The sequence below is a fragment of the Numida meleagris genome, chromosome 7 (assembly GCF_002078875.1).
Source record: "Numida meleagris isolate 19003 breed g44 Domestic line chromosome 7, NumMel1.0, whole genome shotgun sequence".
Lineage (NCBI taxonomy): Eukaryota > Metazoa > Chordata > Aves > Galliformes > Numididae > Numida > Numida meleagris.
The window spans coordinates 6,945,040-6,958,131 of record NC_034415.1 but is presented as its reverse complement, the minus strand read 5'-3'; the positions used below and the strand labels follow the sequence as shown (position 1 = coordinate 6,958,131).

The 13,092-nt window shown below is 42.9% G+C and overlaps 1 protein-coding gene across 4 annotated transcripts in view; it reads left to right on the top strand.

The window, feature by feature from the left end:
- Positions 1 to 13,092, top strand: part of RALGPS2 (Ral GEF with PH domain and SH3 binding motif 2) — a 141,216-nt gene that overhangs the window by 23,482 nt on the left and 104,642 nt on the right. The window contains exon 1 of one of the 4 annotated variants that reach the window (XM_021404112.1): positions 1 to 53. The exons of 2 other annotated variants lie outside the window; for them this stretch is intronic. The gene's annotated coding sequence lies outside the window, so the exon portion shown is untranslated. Of the gene's footprint in view, positions 54 to 180; positions 329 to 13,092 lie in introns of those variants that run through there. One more of the 4 variants, XM_021404111.1, reaches the window with a different exon arrangement.

The following is a 13,092-nucleotide window of genomic DNA, read 5'->3' as shown; positions in this document are numbered from 1 at the left end:
GCGCCTTCCCCGCCCGCCCCCGCTCCTCGCTCGTCCCCGTCTCCGTCTCGCAGGTGAGGCGGCGCGGCGCGGCGGGCTCATTGTCCGGAGGAGGAGAAAAAGGAGGCTTCGGCCGGCCGGCACGCTGGGTCCCGCGGCGGTGCCGGCCGGGGATTGGAGAGGCCCGGTCCCCTCCCAGATCCGGGGGAGGGTCCCGGCCCCGCCGCGGGCCGGCTCCGCGCGGCCGGCACCCACCTGCGGCCGCCTCCCGTCAGCGGCAGCGGGCGCCATCCCCGGCGCTGAGCCGGGCCCGGCAGCGCCCCCTCCCCTGTCCCTGTCAGCGCGCGGGGTGGGTGTGGGAGCGCGTGTGCGTGTGTGCGGGGCGGCGGCGGCTGGGCTGCGGGGCCGCAAGATGGAGGGATGCGGGGCTGAGCGCCGGGCCGGAGCGTGTCCTCTCTCTCTCTCTCTCTTTTTTTTTTTTTTTAATTGTATTTTCCTCCATCTACCTGCGCTAGGGCCCGAGGAGCAGGTCGTGGCCTGCGTCTGGCGGGGTGCTTATCGCCGTCAGGCGTGCGGTGGCGCCGGGATGCCGATATCGGGGGCAGCCGAGTGACCGTGACATGTGCTGCGTGAGCCGCAGAGCCTGGGGGCTGTGCGCCGTGCGCGGCCCGGCGGTGGTTTTCCAGCAGGCAGGGCAAGTTCCGAGCGGCGGGTGTGCCTTGCAGCAGATAGGCAGCTGCTTCGGAGGGCAGGCGAATGGATGCTGTTCGTTTGACAGCAGAAATGTTTGGCGTGTTTCTTTCCTGGCAGCTGGCGGTGGAAAGCCGATTACATACGTGTATCTCAAAGCAAGACGAGTGATGGCGATAGGTAATAGTTTACCTGCTACCTGTGCGTGTAGCTGCTGCCTGGAGAAATGGGGTGAATGTGTTTATTTCAGAGATCCCCGTGCTGACAGAAGGTGCCTTTGCACAGAGCTTTTTTTTTTTTTTTTTTTCCCATCACCACTTGTTCTTATGCTAAACTTAAGGGGCTACAGGTAAAGGAAACAGAGACTTTTCCCAAATGGGATAGGTGCATAAGCAGGCAGAACATGTTTTGTAGGCCTATGGTTTTTGATCATCTTTCAAGACTGTAAATTGCCATGGGACATACCACAGTGTTTTGTTATCGTTGTCTATCTCTGGATCTGATTTGATTTTAGCAGTATTGTGGCGGTGTTCCCTTTCTAAACTAAAGGGATGCTGCTTTTCACATCAAAAGTGGCTTGCAACCTTTGCTGATTCGTGGACTTATTGTGTTTTTCAGTGGTTGTGCACGTTTCTTAATGAATTGCATCTCAACAGGTGTTTTTTTTAATCTTATTTATATCTCAGGAGGCCCTTAGAAATAATACATGGACCTTACTACTGATGTTGCTGATACCTTTCTGTTATCTTATTGCAAGTGGTCTAATTCTTGACAGTTAAAACAGCATCAAATAGAGATCAGTAAACAGTAAAGAAATAGGTTGTTCCCCAAAGCTTTCTCTTGATGATGTACATGTGTTTGTTTTTTTTTCATGTGTTATTGTGAGGTTCAGAAGTCGTGATAAGTCTTAGGACATCCGTAGGCATCTCTGCATGATCTCCCCTGGCTTGGGTCCTGCTTCTGTAAACTGATACGTTCCACACAGGTGCCAAAACTGTTAGAATGAATTGATAGCAGCTGGTGCCCAGGGGTTGATAATGGCCTGTAATCCTAGAATTCTGGCTACTCTGAAATACTCGTTTTCTGGGATAAATATGTACGTTTCGTTTACGTTTGGTTTTGCTTCTGCAAGAGATTTCCCGAGAAAACGATTACTTTCTCCAGTCCCTGCGCATCCCTGGATGTGGGATATCTGTAGTCGTGCTCAGAAGTTTGCCAAGCTAGGTCACTTCAATTGAAAGAGTGCCCTCTGGTGTCATCTGCATTTAGAGCGTGTGTAAAAAAACCTGCTCAGCTACTCCTCCCAGCAGAGCTGGAGCTGTATTCTGCACAGAAACGCTCAGGTGCATGTCTGAGCTAGGGGAAGAGCACTCACTTGTGGATACAGGCGGAAGATGTGCAGCGGTCACTTGGAGTCTGTTGCCCATCTTGTGAAATACTCTAGCTTGTATTTTGCCTGCATTTTGAGGAGCTTTGTTGGATTCCTCAGTCAATGGGCTGAGGGGGCTCTAGGAGCTTATCGTATTTACTGTCTGTGTTGTCGTCGTTTTCCCTCTGACAGTTCTGCTTTTGTGCAGATTTTTTGGAGAGATCTTTTCTGTTTGCACGCTTGTCTCGCTGGTGACTGTCTAGTTCAAAGTCCCTCAATGCAGAGATTTTACTGATCACGGTACTGCTCAGTGTCAGTAAACAAGCGTGAAGATGCACGGCTAACTCCTCAGCTTCAGCTACTTGTGTGAACTTAGGTGTTAAACAATTACTGAAGATAGACAACTTTGAGGCTGCAGAAAGCTTATGATCTTGGTGTGCTAATGCTCTGGTTCACCTAACTTTGAATATTAAAAGAGGTGATAAGGACACACCTCTGTCTTATTTTCTTCCTTATTTACTTTTCATTGAAATTGGAGATTTCTTTTCCTTTCTATTTCCCTGGAGCTGAGTCATTTGGGCTCCTCCTTTCATTCAATAAATAAAGCTGAGTTGAAAACCTGCTTTAAGGGTGGGGAGCGCAGTTGTGTTTTGCCTAGCTGTAAGACATCAAAGGCATAGTATATTCCTGCTTTGGATGTTGTTTTACAGCCCTTGGGAGGGGTAATGTTAGAGAAGATACTTAAAATGCATTTTAAAGCTAACAAGAAAACACTTGCGTTAATACCTTTACATTTAGATACTTGGAACTGCTGCAGTAGAAATCATCTCTTAATATGCATTCATGGGTAGTATTTATTGCACAAATAGAGCTCTGTGGGATCCACATTTGTCTGTTTATGAACTAATCACCTTAGAAGACTGCTGAAGCAAGAGAATCTTAGTGTTACAGTTGGGTATTTTAAATAGATGCTCTGCATGCTTAGTTAGCTGCTACATGCAGATGTGTGACTGCAGTTTTTTTCTCTTCCAAAGATCCTTAAAGGCGGTGTAGGACTCCGGGGCAACTGGCATTAGAACCCTGCCTGTGGTCAAGCTGGTATCATCCTGTATTCTGCCAAGCAGAAAGAGGACACCTGCAAGCAGAGCTGGAGCGAGGCAGTGTGAGGCACCAGCCAGGGGTACTGCAGCTCTTGCTGCTCCAGTGGCAGTCCAGGTGCTGGAAGCTGATGGCAGCAGCCTTATGCAGCCAGAGGAGCTATGGAAAGCAGAGAAGTTAGGAGGGGGAAAGTGAAGGTGGCTAAAATGCTGGAAGGGGAGGATGTGTTCGTCAGCATGGTATGTTCAGAACATCAGAGCTTCTTGCTGTGGCTCCTTCAAGTTAGTGTAGTCTAAATGGTAGTCATCGATCATGCTTCCTGGCTGAGCTCTGGTGTTTCCGTTCATACGAGAGTTTGATTAGAAAAACCAACCCACGCATTGAACCTCATAGTATAACAAAATGAAATACTGGGAAATCCAGTGGGCTGGTGCTAAATACTTTGAAATTCAATTTTCCTGAAAAACAGTCTGAGGTTTGTCATGCTCTAATACAGTCATAGCTGGTCTTGTCTAACTTCCCTAAAGGCTTTGAGATGGATTGTAAGCTGTTATATGGCACAACTGGTATCTTCCTTCAACTGATGGAGATGTCTTGAGAACGCTCTCAAAATCTCTGCTGTCCTGTATTTATTGTCAGCGCATCTTTTTCCACAGATGTAACCTCAGCACAGAGGTGATGGATGCTTACTGTATCCCTTCCTGTAAGGACAGGGTTCCCCATCCATGCTGTCTTATGTTCCAACCACAAGAACGGCTGTGTAGGTAGAACAAGCAATAGTGCTGGGAAAAAGAAGCCGTATACCTCGCAGATCCCAGAAGTTTTGCCCTTGGTTCTGTAGGGCTCTGCTTATCAGGCTATGTTCTGACTATTTGTGACTGTCAGGTGCAACCAGAAGTTGAAGTTCCCTGTTACAGAAGATCTCTGGTTGTAGCTCTCCAACACTGAGAAGCTGAAGAGCTTCTTTGTCCAAATGACAAGAACTTCTCTTGTCAGCTCTATGTATGACCGATCTTTGTGGTTTAAAAACTTGCTTATTTCTCAGTTGTAAAAACAAACCTGCACTCTTTTGTTATAGCATGTAGCATGGCAGTTGATGTGATGCCAAAACAGAGAGAGCAATGTATCTGTTGCTGCTTGATGGTTGAATTGAAAGCCCCCCTCTTTTTTACTTGCTTTGAACGCAGATAGTGTTTATGGTCCCCTACAGCAGGATTAATCTTGGTGCAAACTCTTAAGAATGCTTGCATATTTTGTCTATTTGAGGTGTAGGTCTTTTGATCTATTCTCCATGCTTATTTCAGATTGCTTTAATATGTCTACATCCAAACACATTTAATAGGCAATGTATGCTTTAGATTGCAAGTGACCTGGGAGAGGCATGGGCCTGCTTTATTTTCACTGGTCTATCTGAGAAGTCTCCAAGTCTTCCCCACACATTGCAAGTGTGACCCACAGCACTAACGTAGCTCAGTGCCTCATCAGCATGTGGCTGAGATTTGAACATGGATTAGAACAAACTGGCTGAAGTTCAATCCAGATAAAATATACATGATGATGTGGATGTAATTATCAGCCTTCCTAATTGAAGAGTGCATTTGCCATTAGGTAAGTGTTAGTGCCCTCTGGTGACTTCAGTTGTTGCTAGCTCTTATTGAAGCAGTAAAATCAGGTTTTTAAATCTTTGACTAAAAGACTGAGACCTCCTAATCTGACTAGAGCTGACCAGAATTTGCCTAGAAGTTGTCACCATTTCCACTGCTTTTCTAGATCATTATAGCAATTCTTTGTGCAAATAATGAAGTGTAACATGGGGCGAAGCATGGGTCAGTTAAGGAAGAAATAGCAGTGTGCCTGGGGATAAACAGAAATGGCATAGAGAAAGGGTGATGGTTAAGCTTGCTGTGGGGTCCTCTGCTGAAAGGGGAGCAGCCTGATGATGTTATTTCAGGGAGCTCTTCAATCTCTTTGCTTACACTGTCTGTATCATATGTCGGTAGGCTGGCTGAGGCCAAAGTGCTCAGTGGGAGGGAAGAGGTGCACAGTGTGCACTGCAGAGAAGTTGGAGATGCTGGCTTTCGTGCTGAATTTCTGTTTTAAAGCAATTTAGATGTTTGCATCATCTGGTGCAGAACATCTTGCTTGGGAGCCATCTCTACAGGAGTCAGGAGCACGACTGCTTTGGGAAATATATGTGTTATTTCTTTTTCTCCTAATGGAGCTGTGGGATTACCTGCAATCAATTAAGTCTGAAGCGATTTAGGACTGGCTACTTAAGAATCAGGACTCTGACCGTTGTTGCAGCAGTATGGCATTAAAAGCTGTTTGATTTGTCTTCCTCATTATTCATTAAGGAACAGCTTTCAGAGCATGGAGTTTGCTCTCCTCATTGAGGCTGACTCAGATTGATTGTGTTGGGGAAAAAATGCATTGATCTTGTTTTAAAAGTTGGAGGTGTATTTCGTAGATAATAGTGGCTAGATGAAACTGGCAGAGATCCCGAGAAAGTGATCTTAATGCAATTTGTAAATTAGTTTGCTTTTATCACATTATTAAGGTGCCCAGGGCTTGGGATAATTGCCTAAGCTATAGTATCATATTTTCATTTAGGTTTAGAGTAAGCAGTATAACATTACAGAGTTACTGGAGCCGGACCAATAAGTGAATAAGCAGGTCTAGTGCAAGGCACATTTTCTGCAGTGGTATCAACTTTTCATATTAATGTATAGGCTGACTGAAGCCTGCAATGAAAAGCTAAAAGTCTGGATTTCCAAAGTTTTTCTTGGTAAGCCTCATGTCTGAATTCGTTCCACGTGAAGAGACACGTAACCACAGGTGGACGTCTGTCTTGTCAGTTGTACATAAACCTCAAATGTGTAACATTTTTTAAAAAAAAAAAAAAAAACCTCATGTTTTGAGTTCACTTCATTGACAAGTTGCTAGTTTGATCTTGTAATTGCTGCTGAGCTCTGTCACTTGCTTGACAAAGTTAGGGTTCTCTGCATTTGTAACCAGCTGAGGTTGGTTTGTAATTGAAATCAGGTTTTGACCTCATGTATTTTTTTAGTGGCAGCTGTTTTCTTGCCACTCACTTGTCTCACTGTTTTAACAGAAATGCTGGTAGGGTGAACTGCATCAGAAGGCTTACCCAGCTAAGAAATTAAGCTTTTTTCTTTTTTCTCCCTTGCTTTATTTTTCGTTTTGATAGTTTCCTGTAAGCTGGTTGTTCTGCAGCTCTGCAAAATCTTGTGCTGAAGTCATGGCAGAGAAAGGAATGGAGAACAGTGGTCAGTGGCAGAGACAGCTGGCTAATGCCAGATCAGAGTTCCCATAAACCAGCTGAAACCAATAAGTGATCATTTGTCCCTCTGGTTATATAGCTTATGGAGCATTCATCTCTGATGTTAGAGCACAAGCTGTACTCTGCCTTGGATCCCTAGCAGGGTTTGCAAGTCTGGAAATTTGGGTAAAAACGTATTGGTCCTTATCAGCTTTGTGGACTTAATTTCTATTGGATTTCCTTCAGAAGCATTTGAGGCATTACAGGATCTTTGCATTGCTTTTGAAAATTGCCCCAAATTGAAGCTCAGCTTTGTCATTGTCCCATCTTTTTCAGTAGGCTGGTGGAGTGGAAATGAGGATGTTACTGAAAACTTGGTGATAAAGACATCAATCTCCAAAACCTAATCCAGAAGGCTTCAAACTACTTCTGTGGTTTCCAAAAGCATCTGCAATCAGCTTGTGTCTGTGTGTTAAGTTTTAGGTGGACATCTTGGATTTCCAAATGCGCGTTAGTAGTTTGAAGGGCTAAATCAGTCAAAGGTAGCCCAATGATTTGGACTGTTTTTTTGTTGTTTTTTTTCATTAATACATCACAATTTTGTGCTGTTAGAAATCAATAACTCTAATATAATCAAGTGTATTGATAAAGCATATAGTTAAACGGATGACTCAATCTTTGTATTTCGTGTCCTACTCTGGCATGCAGTTAGCGTTCTCTGTGTGGTTAAAGGGCACCAGAAGTGTGCTGCTGTACTAACGAGCCCAGGCCAATCTACTGACAGCCTTGTCTTTGATTAGCAGCTGGTTTTTCCCTGTGCTTTATTGGTAAGCACACCTGAGTAGTGTAGATACTTGCACAAATATCTCATTTATTTGTAGAATATTTAGAGTAATAGTCACGTAACTTCAGAATGACACGCTCGTTTTGGCCTCAGGTGTCAGGCTTGTCTTACAAGTAGCTTTGAATAATTGTGGTGTGCTTGCTTACTGATGAAAGCTTTATGCAAATATCTGTTATTCCTTTCCAAACTGCCTGTTGGTTTAAGAGTAGTAGAGTCCATTGGGTTTGGTCATCCCATATGGTTGAAGTGATCTTCATGTACCTCCTAGAGATCAGAGTGCAGAGTTCCTGAAGGTGCAGTAAGATTTCTGCATAGCTATCCACTCTGATCCTGTATTTGAGAACCATTAACGTGGTAGACAGTGAGCAGCTCTGTACTGAAGCAGTTTGCTGGGCAGGTCAGAAGCCAGGCCTTGGAGGTTTGCCTGAAGGTAGGAGGAGGATAAATGTAGCCTGGATATAAAGCTTTATTATTATTGCTTTCTAATACTCCATTGCTTGTTAGGTGTGCATTTTCTAATGAAACTGCATTCTGTTTGTATTGTACAGTAATAGCCAGCGTCCCTCTACAGTGGGTTTTTTCTTCTCTTTCCTGTTTGAAAAGTGCTTGACTAACCACTCGTCTGGTTGTTTACCCTATTAATAATGCATAATTCCTTCTAATCAAGTGCTCCCCACCCCCCAAGCCTAGGCTTGTTTTGTATTGACTTGGAACGGATTCTGCCAGCTACATTTTGATGATCAATTTTGCTGCTCTTAGTGAAATGCCCCGCTGGAAACACTTCTCTCATTCCTAGAGCGCAGTAACTTTGTTTCTCATTCAACCTAGTGTATAGCTTTTTTTAGTCATGGTAATAGCAGATTTTTTTAAGGCTGGTTTAAGCAAGCTTGTGTTGTGTTAGGTTAGACAAGGTCTTCATTACAAAAGTACCAAGTTTAATCATACTATGAAATTGGGATTCTTTGGTTATTTTTTATGCTGTGTAATGCCATTGCGTAGATCTTGCTGTGCTGGCGGAAAGTTTATTTGTGGAAATTGTGTAAATAGAGTGGCAATATGTATTAAAGAGCTCAAGTAGTCTACCCAGCATACATCTAAAGGAATTCAGGGAGGAAAATGATGTTAACCAAACTGCAGTCAGGAGATCAAACAAAAAAAATAGTCAATATTGTTTTCACTTGAAGTAGATGCCAGGCGTATGATGTTTTATAAAGCTGAAGGTATATTAAAGTGATATTGAAGTAGAAAAACTGCTTTTGAGGTGCAGCATTTCTTTACCTTTGAAGAATGGCATCTATTCAGAAGCAGATAGTATGCTTTAGGACCTACTTGCAGATAAGTGTTTCCTCAGTGCCTGCATGTAATGGCTTGCCCTTGTACTTAATTAGCTGGCTGACTTAATGCAGATAGGGTCTGTGTAATGACTGAACTCAAACAGCTTTTCATGCTGTGGCTTGTGTTTAATGCTTCTGAAAAGTCAATCTTGACTCTTCTGCTGTCTTAGTGATGGAAGGGTTTTCTTCATTAGGGCCTAGTTCATGCTTCAGGGGAGGTAATCTAACTTCTCTTAAAAGAAGTATTCACTTAAATCTGTTTGAGCTAGTGTACGGGGACTGCAGTTTTGCTGGTCCCCAGTAATTTCTAGGTATCATTTTAACACTCAGAACTGCTTTAATTTCTTCTGATTTTGTGAATAAACGCAGTGTGACTGGAAGAGGGAGAAGGGGACTACCTGTGTGTTTGTTACCTTACGTTCCCAAATTATTTGTTGTATATCCAGTACAAAGTTTTCAAGTATTTTAGATGGCGTTATGCCAGGGCACCTAGAGAAAGCCCAGAAATGCTGGGCTGCGTGCAGTGAAATGGTGTGTGCTTCTGTGCCATTTGATCAGCTCCCGGGAGAAAGCTGAGGTGCCTGTGGGTGTGGAGGCAGAGCTGTATGCTTATGGCATGTGCTTGTTATAAGCCCGAAGCTTGAATGTGCAAACTTGAAATCAAGTTTAGGCTTGCAGGGGCAGAGATGTTTGCCTTCATGAGTTGAGGATGGCAGTTTTGATGAGGAGTAATTCTTGATCTCAATTCTATAGCTTAGTTGTTAGACAATAAGGATGGGGACTGAAAGTGTTGCTGAGGCTAGAATGCTTGTTTAAAGGGTAACTTAGGGAAATGTGGAGTCTGTTACAATGGAAATGCCTTTTAATACAGATTTTATATAACAGCAATCTAATAATTCAGCTGTAGTTATGTTAAATTAGATGAACGTACTTAGCCAATGTTAAGTGATATTGCTATAAAGGGAAGCTTGTTTGATAAACAATTCAGGTGACTAACATGGAAAATGTCCTGCTATCCTGTTGCACTCTTATTTAACTTTTGTTAAATCCCTCCTTTTTAAACAGAAGTATACTGTAGAAAAGCTGAAGGCTTTAACTATTTCAGCTTTTCTTATATGAGAGATGAAAAAAAGCTAGCTCTTATTTTCATGACCTAAAAGAAATGATCTGTGGCCATACATATTCTTTGTATGAAGAGGTAATCTTAAGCTCAAACAGACCCAAGCAGTAAAGAAGCTAGACTACAGAAGTGAAATCTGTTTGGGAAACAGGAAGAAAGCCTTCTCCTGCTGTCTTGGGGTGTCATGCAGTCTGTGTGGCTTCTAGGTGTCAGCTTTCTGGACTGGCACCGAGTGTCACAGGTGTCCTTCTAATGTTGCTTGTAGGAGCGAGGGAGGGAAGATGAGCAGAAGCAGTGGGCTTCGGCAACTGAAGTTTTTGTTGCTGGTTTCACACTTTCTCTGGTGTCTCCTTTCCCTGTTGCGTTCCACGTCATTAATGGAATTGGGTATCCTGTTTCACTAGGGCACCAGGGAGTGTTGCTATGATCGTAGCAGTAGAAGAGCTGACAAGTATTTCTTTGTGGCTTTCTCTGCATTTATGACTCTACTAATATGGATAGAAGTGCTTTCCAGAGGAAAGCGGTAATGTTTGGGAATTCATGGTTGGTATCTTTTCTAATATGTGGAATACCAACGCTTTGTAGTAAGGATCTTCAAAATTAGTAAATATATCTTGGGAAAGGAGTCTTTCCTCCGTTGGAGATGCTATCTGCGAATTCTGCTCATGGTTTCAAGAATGGGGCTGGGTTGAGCGTGCAGCTGGGTCCCAAGAGTGAACAGATGCTGAGTTTGCTTTGTTCCTCAGTGGTGAGGAAGCAGGCTGATGCGCCAGCCTGCGTGGCAGAACAGCTCTACTGGCTGCTCCTCGCCAGCTTTGTCAGGTGTCGCGGTTATTAGCCGTGCCGTGCACAGCGCTGCTGCAAAACCCTGTTCTGCTGTTGGTGGAAAAAAAGAGATTGCAAAGCTGTCTTGCAAATCACTGTGTGAATACTGTATTGAAGCTGGTGGCTGCGTTTCTGTTCTTCTTGCTGAGGTGGTTTTCCCTCTGCGGTCTCGGAGGCAATGGAAGATAAGTTGGTGTGACTTATTATGATCTCTTAGCTTTTAAGTGGTGGAGCTGTGTCCAAGCTACACTACCGGCCAAAACCACTCAAACCTTATTGTGGCTAGCTGCTTTCTGAGCTGTAGTTCAGTGAGATACTATATTCCTTTTGAGGTGGTTGGCTCTCGTCTATGTTTCGATAAGGTGCTGAGAATGAGCCTTCCCAGTTTGGCAAGCTGAGCCTGCAACCAGTTTCAACAATGGAGTGTGCTCAAACTGCTACCAAGTTACTGGCTTTTTCAGCCATCGGGTAAAAAGCAACTTGCTTGTGGTACCAAATGGAAGAACAAATTGCAAGCTTGTGTGAAGAGCAGGACGCTGATAACTCACACTAACAGGAAAGGCTGCAGGTGGGGAGGACTTCCCTAAAATGGATCGTCTGGGCTTTAGACAGAACTGAAACTTAATTAAAGTATTTTTGGAACTGTAGAAAAAGGCATCTGCGCTTTGTTTTTTCATTTTTTTCTCATAAAACTATTTGCAGTTCACATTTTTCCAAAATGTGAGCGGTATTAGTTGAATCTTTCAGAGTACTGATATCATGAAGTGTTATAGTATTAAAATGCTATGAAAGCTTTTCTCAAAGGTGTAGTATTGTCCTTGTTTTTCTTCCTGTTCCAGGTGAATCTTGTGATATCAAAAATACTTGTCCAAGCTGTGCGTTTCTTTGGGTGGTTAAATCTTTGTTAATTTTCTAATTTTTATTGTTTGACTCTTAAATCATCAATACAGTGTGTGACTGGATCTCAAGAAATGTACTTTCATTTAGGTGAAGTCAAGAATTAGCTTTCATTGCTTTTCCAGAGTGTCTAATTTCCATTGCTTATGACTAAAACAAGTGCCATTAATTAGTCTGGGCCAGGAGATTTCCCCTCGGTGAAGGAGAGGAAGAAGATTTGTGTGAAATGTTTTCGGAAAGAGCTCTGTCAAGCTTTCCTGCCACAAGTTGCCAGAGTATAGAAGAGCTTACATCGTACATGTTTTAGGATCTGAGGATTTTTGCTTTCATCTAGTTATGATGTCCCCAAGATTTTCACTATTCCTTTGTTTTAGCACTGTGCGGGTCTTGAAGATCCTGGAAAGAAAAGCAAAACATTGTCTAATTAGTGTGCTAAGATCAGAGATTTCCATTTTTGATAGCAACTGAAGTAATGATTCCTAGTAGGGTTCTTTCTTGGATGTTTTTTTTGGTTTTGGAGGATGTCAGACTGGGCTTTTAAAAGATGCAGTTAACATCACAGAATGGTCATACAAGAATGCTGTTTGTATTCATAATTGTGATACCCTGCCATCTCATGGAATGAAATTTCATGCATTGTAGCATCCAAGACTTACTTCTTATGAGCTATAAAGACTAACATAAAGATGTATGTAATCTTGTTTTTACTTAAACAGCATGATTTCCTCAAGAATAAAGTTTTATGTGCTATAAGACAGCGTATTTCCGTTCAAAACACCATTCTTCTCCAAACCTTGACCAAAGTTGTACTGTCTGCAGTCTGTCTTGTCATTCCTTCTGGATCCAGGTTTTCAGCTTGCTCATCTCTGAAACTGAATCAGTTCTTAATGCATGCATTGATTCGGCAGAAATGGGCACAGCTGCCTATCTTAAGCTGAAGCGTACATTTGAGTAGTAATTATCCAATCATCCCCTTGAATATTTCAAATTTCCAAGTAGCATTTGGACGGAGTGTCACTGGTGAACTTACTGTACTGAGCATACAGTGCAGAATAATCCTAACAATCCTTCTTGATACGCTATTGCAAGCATGCTGGAGCAGTCTTCGTGTGTGGGATAAATGATCTGGAGTTGACTCCTAGGTGCTGAAAAGACCAGCAAATGCTGTTCTTCTGTTATCAGTTACTGTGCATTTAGAAGCGTATTTAAACTGTAGGAACCTTCTTGCTTCAGGGGCTAACAAACCACACAGACCAGTCCACCCTGTGTATACATATACATCTTTTGCATTTATTTCTGTAATGCCAGCAAACTGAATCCAGACTTGTGTTCTGCTTCCCTTGTACGTTGATCATATTTCCATTCAATCCAGTGTAGAGCAAAAGGATGTATGCACCTGTAGCAGCTAATGATTTTTACATTCCTTTCAAGTATGGCTTGTAAAATAGCATGCTTCTACCTCTGTAGGAAGTACTTGAAGAAATTATTTGATTTCCATGGTACCTCCTTAGTTTAAAGTTGTCACACGTGCTGTAAAGACCTCTATTATTTATCTTTCTCCTGCAGTTTTTTTTCCCCTCTGTTTTGCAGCTGGGATTTTAAGGTTTGCCTTCGTTACTGTTAGAGATGTATAAGTATTTCTGCTTAGTTGGTTCC